Consider the following 10,000-nt stretch of genomic DNA (forward strand, 5'->3'; position numbering starts at 1 on the left):
ATCATCATCACCGCTGCTCATCAGCCTTCCTTGGATGCCTGCCATGCACGCGGCCCAACGGGGCACTCAGATGGGGTGGGCAGCCCGGACCGCCTTGCGCGGCCCAACACGGGCGCCCAGGGGGACGCGGAAACCCGTTTTAGAAAATAACCTCCAGGGGTTTTCCAAGAGCGGCACAGCCCCAGCTCACGTCCGTGTTTCAGTGCGTCAAAAGCGGATTCAAAAGTGTGCTTTTCTCGGTACTTCCCCTGGAGGTCAGTGTTTCTAAAAACTGGGTTTCCGAAATCGTGCTGGAGGTGTTTTGGTCAACCAGGAAAAATGGCATTTACGGGAGAGGGTAAAGTATACCCCCCCCCCCCCTCTCGGCTGATTTACCCTCTCCCGTAAACGCGTTTTTTCCTGGTCGACCAAAACACTCATTGACTCCCATTCATTTGACACTTTGTCATTTTTTCAGCACTTTTTTCGCGCATTGGGTACTCCGCCCATTGACTCCCATTCATTTGACACTTTGTCGTTTTTCCAGACCTTTTTTCACGCATTGGGTACTCCGCCCATTCACTCCCATTCATTTGACACTTTGTCGTTTTTTCAGCACTTTTTTCGCGCATTGGGTACTCCGCCCCATTCACTCCCATTCATTTCACACTTAGAAAAATCATCCGAGCGGCTCTCCACGCATTTTATAGCCGCTTTGGGGCTCCAGCCGCCTCGGCCTTCATTTCTGACTAGGCTCGTGTGGACTTTGTCGTTTTTTCAGCACTTTTTTCGCGCATTGGGTACTCCGCCCCATTCACTCCCATTCATTTCACACTTTGAAAAATCATCCGAGCGGCTCTCCACGCGTTTTATAGCCGCTTTGGGGCTCCAGCCGCCTCGGACTGCATTTCTGACTAGGCTCGTGTGGACTTTGTCGTTTTTTCAGCACTTTTTTTACACATTGGGTACTCTGCCCCATTCACTCCCATTCATTTGACACTTTGAAAAATCATCCGAGCGGCTCTCCACGCGTTTTATAGCCGCTTTCAGACTCCTGCCGCCTCGCCTGCACTTCCGCCTCGGTCCGTTAGGATTTAGGCCTTTTTTCAGCACTTTTTCTCCGTTCCTCCGGGGCGACAGCGGCTCTCCACGCATTTTATAGCCGTTTTCAGACTCCTGCCGCCTCGCCTGCACTTCCGCCTCGGTCCGTTAGGATTTAGGCCTTTTTTCAGCACTTTTTCTCCGTTTCTCCGGGGCGACAGCGGCTCTCCACGCATTTTATAGCCGTTTTCAGACTCCTGCCGCCTCGCCTGCACTTCCGCCTAGGTCCGTTAGGATTTAGGCCTTTTTTCAGCACTTTTTCTCCGTTTCTCCGGGGCGACAGCGGCTCTCCACGCTTTTTATAGCCGTTTTCAGACTCCTGCCGCCTCGCCTGCACTTCCGCCTCGGTCCGTTAGGATTTAGGCCTTTTTTCAGCACTTTTTCTCCGTTCCTCCGGGGCGACAGCGGCTCTCCACGCATTTTATAGCCGTTTTCAGACTCCTGCCGCCTCGCCTGCACTTCCGCCTCGGTCCGTTAGGATTTAGGCCTTTTTTCAGCACTTTTTCTCCGTTCCTCCGGGGCGACAGCGGCTCTCCACGCATTTTATAGCCGTTTTCAGACTCCTGCCGCCTCGCCTGCACTTCCGCCTCGGTCCGTTAGGATTTAGGCCTTTTTTCAGCACTTTTTCTCCGTTCCTCCGGGGCGACAGCGGCTCTCCACGCATTTTATAGCCGTTTTCAGACTCCTGCCGCCTCGCCTGCACTTCCGCCTCGGTCCGTTAGGATTTAGGCCTTTTTTCAGCACTTTTTCTCCGTTTCTCCGGGGCGACAGCGGCTCTCCACGCATTTTATAGCCGTTTTCAGACTCCTGCCGCCTCGCCTGCACTTCCGCCTAGGTCCGTTAGGATTTAGGCCTTTTTTCAGCACTTTTTCTCCGTTTCTCCGGGGCGACAGCGGCTCTCCACGCTTTTTATAGCGGTTTTCAGACTCCTGCCGCCTCGCCTGCACTTCCGCCTAGGTCCGTTAGGATTTAGGCCTTTTTTCAGCACTTTTTCTCCGTTCCTCCGGGGCGACAGCGGCTCTCCACGCTTTTTATAGCCGCTTTGGGGCTTTAGCCGCCTCGGCCTGCATTTCTGACTAGGCTCGTGTGGACTTTTTCAGCACTTTTTTTGTGCATTGGGTACTCTCGCCCATTGACTCCCATTCATTTGACACTTTGTCATATTTTCAGCACTTTTTTGGCGCATTGGGTACTCTCGCCCATTGACTCCCATTCATTTGACACTTTGTCATATTTTCAGCACTTTTTTGGCGCATTGGGTACTCTCGCCCATTGACTTCAATGCATTTACTGCAACTCCTGCCTGTGTCCGCCAGAGGGCGTCTGGCTTAACAGCGGCTCTCCACGCTATTTCTATCCGCTTTGAGGCTCCAGGCAGCTCGGCCTGGGTTTCTGAATTTCTCCCTTGACACTTTGTTACTTTTTCACCTTTTTTCTCATTTCATCCAGGGACACAGCGGCTCTCCACAGACTTTCCCGCGGCCCCTGGGCTCCAGGACCCTAGGCATGGGTTTCTGCCTAGCTCCCTTGACACTTTGCCATTTTTTCACCTTTTTTCTCATTTCATCCAGGGACACAGCGGCTCTCCACAGACTTTCCCGCGGCCCCTGGGCTCCAGGACCCTAGGCATGGGTTTCTGCCTAGCTCCCTTGACACTTTGCCATTTTTTCACCCTTTTTCTCATTTCATCCAGGGGCACAGCGGCTCTCCACAGACTTTCCCGCGGCCCCTGGGCTCCAGGACCCTAGGCATGGGTTTCTGCCTAGCTCCCTTGACACTTTGCCATTTTTTCACCTTTTTTCTCATTTCATCCAGGGACACAGCGGCTCTCCACAGACTTTCCCGCGGCCCCTGGGCTCCAGGACCCTAGGCATGGGTTTCTGCCTAGCTCCCTTGACACTTTGCCATTTTTTCACCTTTTTTCTCATTTCATCCAGGGACACAGCGGCACTCCACAGACTTTACAGCCGCCCCTGGGCTCCAGGCAGCTCGGCCTGGGTTTCTGAATTTCTCCCTTGACACTTTGCCATTTTTTCACCTTTTTTCTCATTTCATCCAGGGACACAGCGGCTCTCCACAGACTTTGCAGCCGCCCCTGGGCTCCAGGACCCTAGGCATGGGTTTCTGCCTAGCTCCCTTGACACTTTGCCATTTTTTCACCCTTTTTCTCAATTCATCCAGGGACACAGCGGCTCTCCACACACTTTAGAACCGCCCCTGGGCTCCAGGCAGCTCGGCCTGAGTTTCTGAATTTCTCCCTTGACACTTTGCCATTTTTTCACCCTTTTTCTCAATTCATCCAGGGACACAGCGGCTCTCCACAGACTTTCCCGCGGCCCCTGGGCTCCAGGACCCTAGGCATGGGTTTCTGCCTAGCTCCCTTGACACTTTGCCATTTTTTCACCTTTTTTCTCATTTCATCCAGGGACACAGCGGCTCTCCACAGACTTTCCCGCGGCCCCTTGGCTCCAGGACCCTAGGCATGGGTTTCTGAATTTCTCCCTTGACACTTTGCCATTTTTTCACCTTTTTTCTCATTTCATCCAGGGCAACAGCGGCTCTCCACAGACTTTCCCGCGGCCCCTGGGCTCCAGGACCCTAGGCATGGGTTTCTGCCTAGCTCCCTTGACACTTTGCCATTTTTTCACCCTTTTTCTCATTTCATCCAGGGACACAGCGGCTCTCCACAGACTTTGCAGCCGCCCCTGGGCTCCAGGACCCTAGGCATGGGTTTCTGCCTAGCTCCCTTGACACTTTGCCATTTTTCCACCTTTTTTCTCATTTCATCCAGGGACACAGCGGCTCTCCACAGACTTTGCAGCCGCCCCTGGGCTCCAGGACCCTAGGCATGGGTTTCTGCCTAGCTCCCTTGACACTTTGCCATTTTTTCACCCTTTTTCTCATTTCATCCAGGGCAACAGCGGCTTTCCACAGACTTTGCAGCCGCCCCTGGGCTCCAGGACCCTAGGCATGGGTTTCTGCCTAGCTCCCTTGACACTTTGCCATTTTTTCACCCTTTTTCTCAATTCATCCAGGGACACAGCGGCTCTCCACACACTTTAGAACCGCCCCTGGGCTCCAGGCAGCTCGGCCTGAGTTTCTGAATTTCTCCCTTGACACTTTGCCATTTTTTCACCCTTTTTCTCAATTCATCCAGGGACACAGCGGCTCTCCACACACTTTAGAACCGCCCCTGGGCTCCAGGACCCTAGGCATGGGTTTCTGAATTTTTCCCTTGACACTTTGCCATTTTTTCACCCTTTTTCTCATTTCATCCAGGGACACAGCGGCTCTCCACAGACTTTACAGCCGCCCCTGGGCTCCAGGCAGCTCGGCCTGAGTTTCTGAATTTCTCCCTTGACACTTTGCCATTTTTTCACCCTTTTTCTCAATTCATCCAGGGACACAGCGGCTCTCACAGACTTTAGAACCGCCCCTGGGCTCCAGGACCCTAGGCATGGGTTTCTGCCTAGCTCCCTTGACACTTTGCCATTTTTTCACCTTTTTTCTCATTTCATCCAGGGACACAGCGGCACTCCACAGACTTTACAGCCGCCCCTGGGCTCCAGGCAGCTCGGCCTGGGTTTCTGAATTTCTCCCTTGACACTTTGCCATTTTTTCACCTTTTTTCTCATTTCATCCAGGGACACAGCGGCTCTCCACAGACTTTGCAGCCGCCCCTGGGCTCCAGGACCCTAGGCATGGGTTTCTGCCTAGCTCCCTTGACACTTTGCCATTTTTTCACCTTTTTTCTCATTTCATCCAGGGACACAGCGGCTCTCCACAGACTTTCCCGCGGCCCCTTGGCTCCAGGACCCTAGGCATGGGTTTCTGAATTTCTCCCTTGACACTTTGCCATTTTTTCACCTTTTTTCTCATTTCATCCAGGGCAACAGCGGCTCTCCACAGACTTTCCCGCGGCCCCTGGGCTCCAGGACCCTAGGCATGGGTTTCTGCCTAGCTCCCTTGACACTTTGCCATTTTTTCACCCTTTTTCTCATTTCATCCAGGGACACAGCGGCTCTCCACAGACTTTGCAGCCGCCCCTGGGCTCCAGGACCCTAGGCATGGGTTTCTGCCTAGCTCCCTTGACACTTTGCCATTTTTCCACCTTTTTTCTCATTTCATCCAGGGACACAGCGGCTCTCCACAGACTTTGCAGCCGCCCCTGGGCTCCAGGACCCTAGGCATGGGTTTCTGCCTAGCTCCCTTGACACTTTGCCATTTTTTCACCCTTTTTCTCATTTCATCCAGGGCAACAGCGGCTTTCCACAGACTTTGCAGCCGCCCCTGGGCTCCAGGACCCTAGGCATGGGTTTCTGCCTAGCTCCCTTGACACTTTGCCATTTTTTCACCCTTTTTCTCAATTCATCCAGGGACACAGCGGCTCTCCACACACTTTAGAACCGCCCCTGGGCTCCAGGCAGCTCGGCCTGAGTTTCTGAATTTCTCCCTTGACACTTTGCCATTTTTTCACCCTTTTTCTCAATTCATCCAGGGACACAGCGGCTCTCCACACACTTTAGAACCGCCCCTGGGCTCCAGGACCCTAGGCATGGGTTTCTGAATTTTTCCCTTGACACTTTGCCATTTTTTCACCCTTTTTCTCATTTCATCCAGGGACACAGCGGCTCTCCACAGACTTTACAGCCGCCCCTGGGCTCCAGGCAGCTCGGCCTGAGTTTCTGAATTTCTCCCTTGACACTTTGCCATTTTTTCACCCTTTTTCTCAATTCATCCAGGGACACAGCGGCTCTCACAGACTTTAGAACCGCCCCTGGGCTCCAGGACCCTAGGCATGGGTTTCTGCCTAGCTCCCTTGACACTTTGCCATTTTTTCACCTTTTTTCTCATTTCATCCAGGGACACAGCGGCACTCCACAGACTTTACAGCCGCCCCTGGGCTCCAGGCAGCTCGGCCTGGGTTTCTGAATTTCTCCCTTGACACTTTGCCATTTTTTCACCTTTTTTCTCATTTCATCCAGGGACACAGCGGCTCTCCACAGACTTTGCAGCCGCCCCTGGGCTCCAGGACCCTAGGCATGGGTTTCTGCCTAGCTCCCTTGACACTTTGCCATTTTTTCACCTTTTTTCTCATTTCATCCAGGGACACAGCGGCTCTCCACAGACTTTCCCGCGGCCCCTTGGCTCCAGGACCCTAGGCATGGGTTTCTGAATTTCTCCCTTGACACTTTGCCATTTTTTCACCTTTTTTCTCATTTCATCCAGGGCAACAGCGGCTCTCCACAGACTTTCCCGCGGCCCCTGGGCTCCAGGACCCTAGGCATGGGTTTCTGCCTAGCTCCCTTGACACTTTGCCATTTTTTCACCCTTTTTCTCATTTCATCCAGGGACACAGCGGCTCTCCACAGACTTTGCAGCCGCCCCTGGGCTCCAGGACCCTAGGCATGGGTTTCTGCCTAGCTCCCTTGACACTTTGCCATTTTTCCACCTTTTTTCTCATTTCATCCAGGGACACAGCGGCTCTCCACAGACTTTGCAGCCGCCCCTGGGCTCCAGGACCCTAGGCATGGGTTTCTGCCTAGCTCCCTTGACACTTTGCCATTTTTTCACCCTTTTTCTCATTTCATCCAGGGCAACAGCGGCTTTCCACAGACTTTGCAGCCGCCCCTGGGCTCCAGGACCCTAGGCATGGGTTTCTGCCTAGCTCCCTTGACACTTTGCCATTTTTTCACCCTTTTTCTCAATTCATCCAGGGACACAGCGGCTCTCCACACACTTTAGAACCGCCCCTGGGCTCCAGGCAGCTCGGCCTGAGTTTCTGAATTTCTCCCTTGACACTTTGCCATTTTTTCACCCTTTTTCTCAATTCATCCAGGGACACAGCGGCTCTCCACACACTTTAGAACCGCCCCTGGGCTCCAGGACCCTAGGCATGGGTTTCTGAATTTTTCCCTTGACACTTTGCCATTTTTTCACCCTTTTTCTCATTTCATCCAGGGACACAGCGGCTCTCCACAGACTTTACAGCCGCCCCTGGGCTCCAGGCAGCTCGGCCTGAGTTTCTGAATTTCTCCCTTGACACTTTGCCATTTTTTCACCCTTTTTCTCAATTCATCCAGGGACACAGCGGCTCTCACAGACTTTAGAACCGCCCCTGGGCTCCAGGACCCTAGGCATGGGTTTCTGCCTAGCTCCCTTGACACTTTGCCATTTTTTCACCTTTTTTCTCATTTCATCCAGGGACACAGCGGCACTCCACAGACTTTACAGCCGCCCCTGGGCTCCAGGCAGCTCGGCCTGGGTTTCTGAATTTCTCCCTTGACACTTTGCCATTTTTTCACCTTTTTTCTCATTTCATCCAGGGACACAGCGGCTCTCCACAGACTTTGCAGCCGCCCCTGGGCTCCAGGACCCTAGGCATGGGTTTCTGCCTAGCTCCCTTGACACTTTGCCATTTTTTCACCTTTTTTCTCATTTCATCCAGGGACACAGCGGCTCTCCACAGACTTTCCCGCGGCCCCTTGGCTCCAGGACCCTAGGCATGGGTTTCTGAATTTCTCCCTTGACACTTTGCCATTTTTTCACCTTTTTTCTCATTTCATCCAGGGCAACAGCGGCTCTCCACAGACTTTCCCGCGGCCCCTGGGCTCCAGGACCCTAGGCATGGGTTTCTGCCTAGCTCCCTTGACACTTTGCCATTTTTTCACCCTTTTTCTCATTTCATCCAGGGACACAGCGGCTCTCCACAGACTTTGCAGCCGCCCCTGGGCTCCAGGACCCTAGGCATGGGTTTCTGCCTAGCTCCCTTGACACTTTGCCATTTTTCCACCTTTTTTCTCATTTCATCCAGGGACACAGCGGCTCTCCACAGACTTTGCAGCCGCCCCTGGGCTCCAGGACCCTAGGCATGGGTTTCTGCCTAGCTCCCTTGACACTTTGCCATTTTTTCACCCTTTTTCTCATTTCATCCAGGGCAACAGCGGCTTTCCACAGACTTTGCAGCCGCCCCTGGGCTCCAGGACCCTAGGCATGGGTTTCTGCCTAGCTCCCTTGACACTTTGCCATTTTTTCACCCTTTTTCTCAATTCATCCAGGGACACAGCGGCTCTCCACACACTTTAGAACCGCCCCTGGGCTCCAGGCAGCTCGGCCTGAGTTTCTGAATTTCTCCCTTGACACTTTGCCATTTTTTCACCCTTTTTCTCAATTCATCCAGGGACACAGCGGCTCTCCACACACTTTAGAACCGCCCCTGGGCTCCAGGACCCTAGGCATGGGTTTCTGAATTTTTCCCTTGACACTTTGCCATTTTTTCACCCTTTTTCTCATTTCATCCAGGGACACAGCGGCTCTCCACAGACTTTACAGCCGCCCCTGGGCTCCAGGCAGCTCGGCCTGAGTTTCTGAATTTCTCCCTTGACACTTTGCCATTTTTTCACCCTTTTTCTCAATTCATCCAGGGACACAGCGGCTCTCACAGACTTTAGAACCGCCCCTGGGCTCCAGGACCCTAGGCATGGGTTTCTGCCTAGCTCCCTTGACACTTTGCCATTTTTTCACCTTTTTTCTCATTTCATCCAGGGACACAGCGGCACTCCACAGACTTTACAGCCGCCCCTGGGCTCCAGGCAGCTCGGCCTGGGTTTCTGAATTTCTCCCTTGACACTTTGCCATTTTTTCACCTTTTTTCTCATTTCATCCAGGGACACAGCGGCTCTCCACAGACTTTGCAGCCGCCCCTGGGCTCCAGGACCCTAGGCATGGGTTTCTGCCTAGCTCCCTTGACACTTTGCCATTTTTTCACCTTTTTTCTCATTTCATCCAGGGACACAGCGGCTCTCCACAGACTTTCCCGCGGCCCCTTGGCTCCAGGACCCTAGGCATGGGTTTCTGAATTTCTCCCTTGACACTTTGCCATTTTTTCACCTTTTTTCTCATTTCATCCAGGGCAACAGCGGCTCTCCACAGACTTTCCCGCGGCCCCTGGGCTCCAGGACCCTAGGCATGGGTTTCTGCCTAGCTCCCTTGACACTTTGCCATTTTTTCACCCTTTTTCTCATTTCATCCAGGGACACAGCGGCTCTCCACAGACTTTGCAGCCGCCCCTGGGCTCCAGGACCCTAGGCATGGGTTTCTGCCTAGCTCCCTTGACACTTTGCCATTTTTCCACCCTTTTTCTCATTTCATCCAGGGACACAGCGGCTCTCACAGACTTTAGAACCGCCCCTGGGCTCCAGGCAGCTCGGCCTGAGTTTCTGAATTTCTCCCTTGACACTTTGCCATTTTTTCACCCTTTTTCTCATTTCATCCAGGGACACAGCGGCTCTCCACAGACTTTGCAGCCGCCCCTGGGCTCCAGGCAGCTCGGCCTGGGTTTCTGAATTTCTCCCTTGACACTTTGCCATTTTTTCACCCATTTTCTCATTTCATCCAGGGACACAGCGGCACTCCACAGACTTTACAGCCGCCCCTGGGCTCCAGGCAGCTCGGCATGGGTTTCTGCCTAGCTCCCTTGACACTTTGCCATTTTTCCACCCTTTTTCTCATTTCATCCAGGGACACAGCGGCTCTCACAGACTTTAGAACCGCCCCTGGGCTCCAGGCAGCTCGGCCTGAGTTTCTGAATTTCTCCCTTGACACTTTGCCATTTTTTCACCCTTTTTCTCATTTCATCCAGGGACACAGCGGCTCTCCACAGACTTTGCAGCCGCCCCTGGGCTCCAGGCAGCTCGGCCTGAGTTTCTGAATTTCTCCCTTGACACTTTGCCATTTTTTCACCCTTTTTCTCAATTCATCCAGGGACACAGCGGCTCTCACAGACTTTAGAACCGCCCCTGGGCTCCAGGACCCTAGGCATGGGTTTCTGCCTAGCTCCCTTGACACTTTGCCATTTTTTCACCTTTTTTCTCATTTCATCCAGGGACACAGCGGCACTCCACAGACTTTACAGCCGCCC

The sequence above is a fragment of the Dunckerocampus dactyliophorus genome, unplaced genomic scaffold, assembly GCF_027744805.1.
Source record: "Dunckerocampus dactyliophorus isolate RoL2022-P2 unplaced genomic scaffold, RoL_Ddac_1.1 HiC_scaffold_88, whole genome shotgun sequence".
NCBI classification, from domain to species: Eukaryota; Metazoa; Chordata; class Actinopteri; order Syngnathiformes; family Syngnathidae; genus Dunckerocampus; species Dunckerocampus dactyliophorus.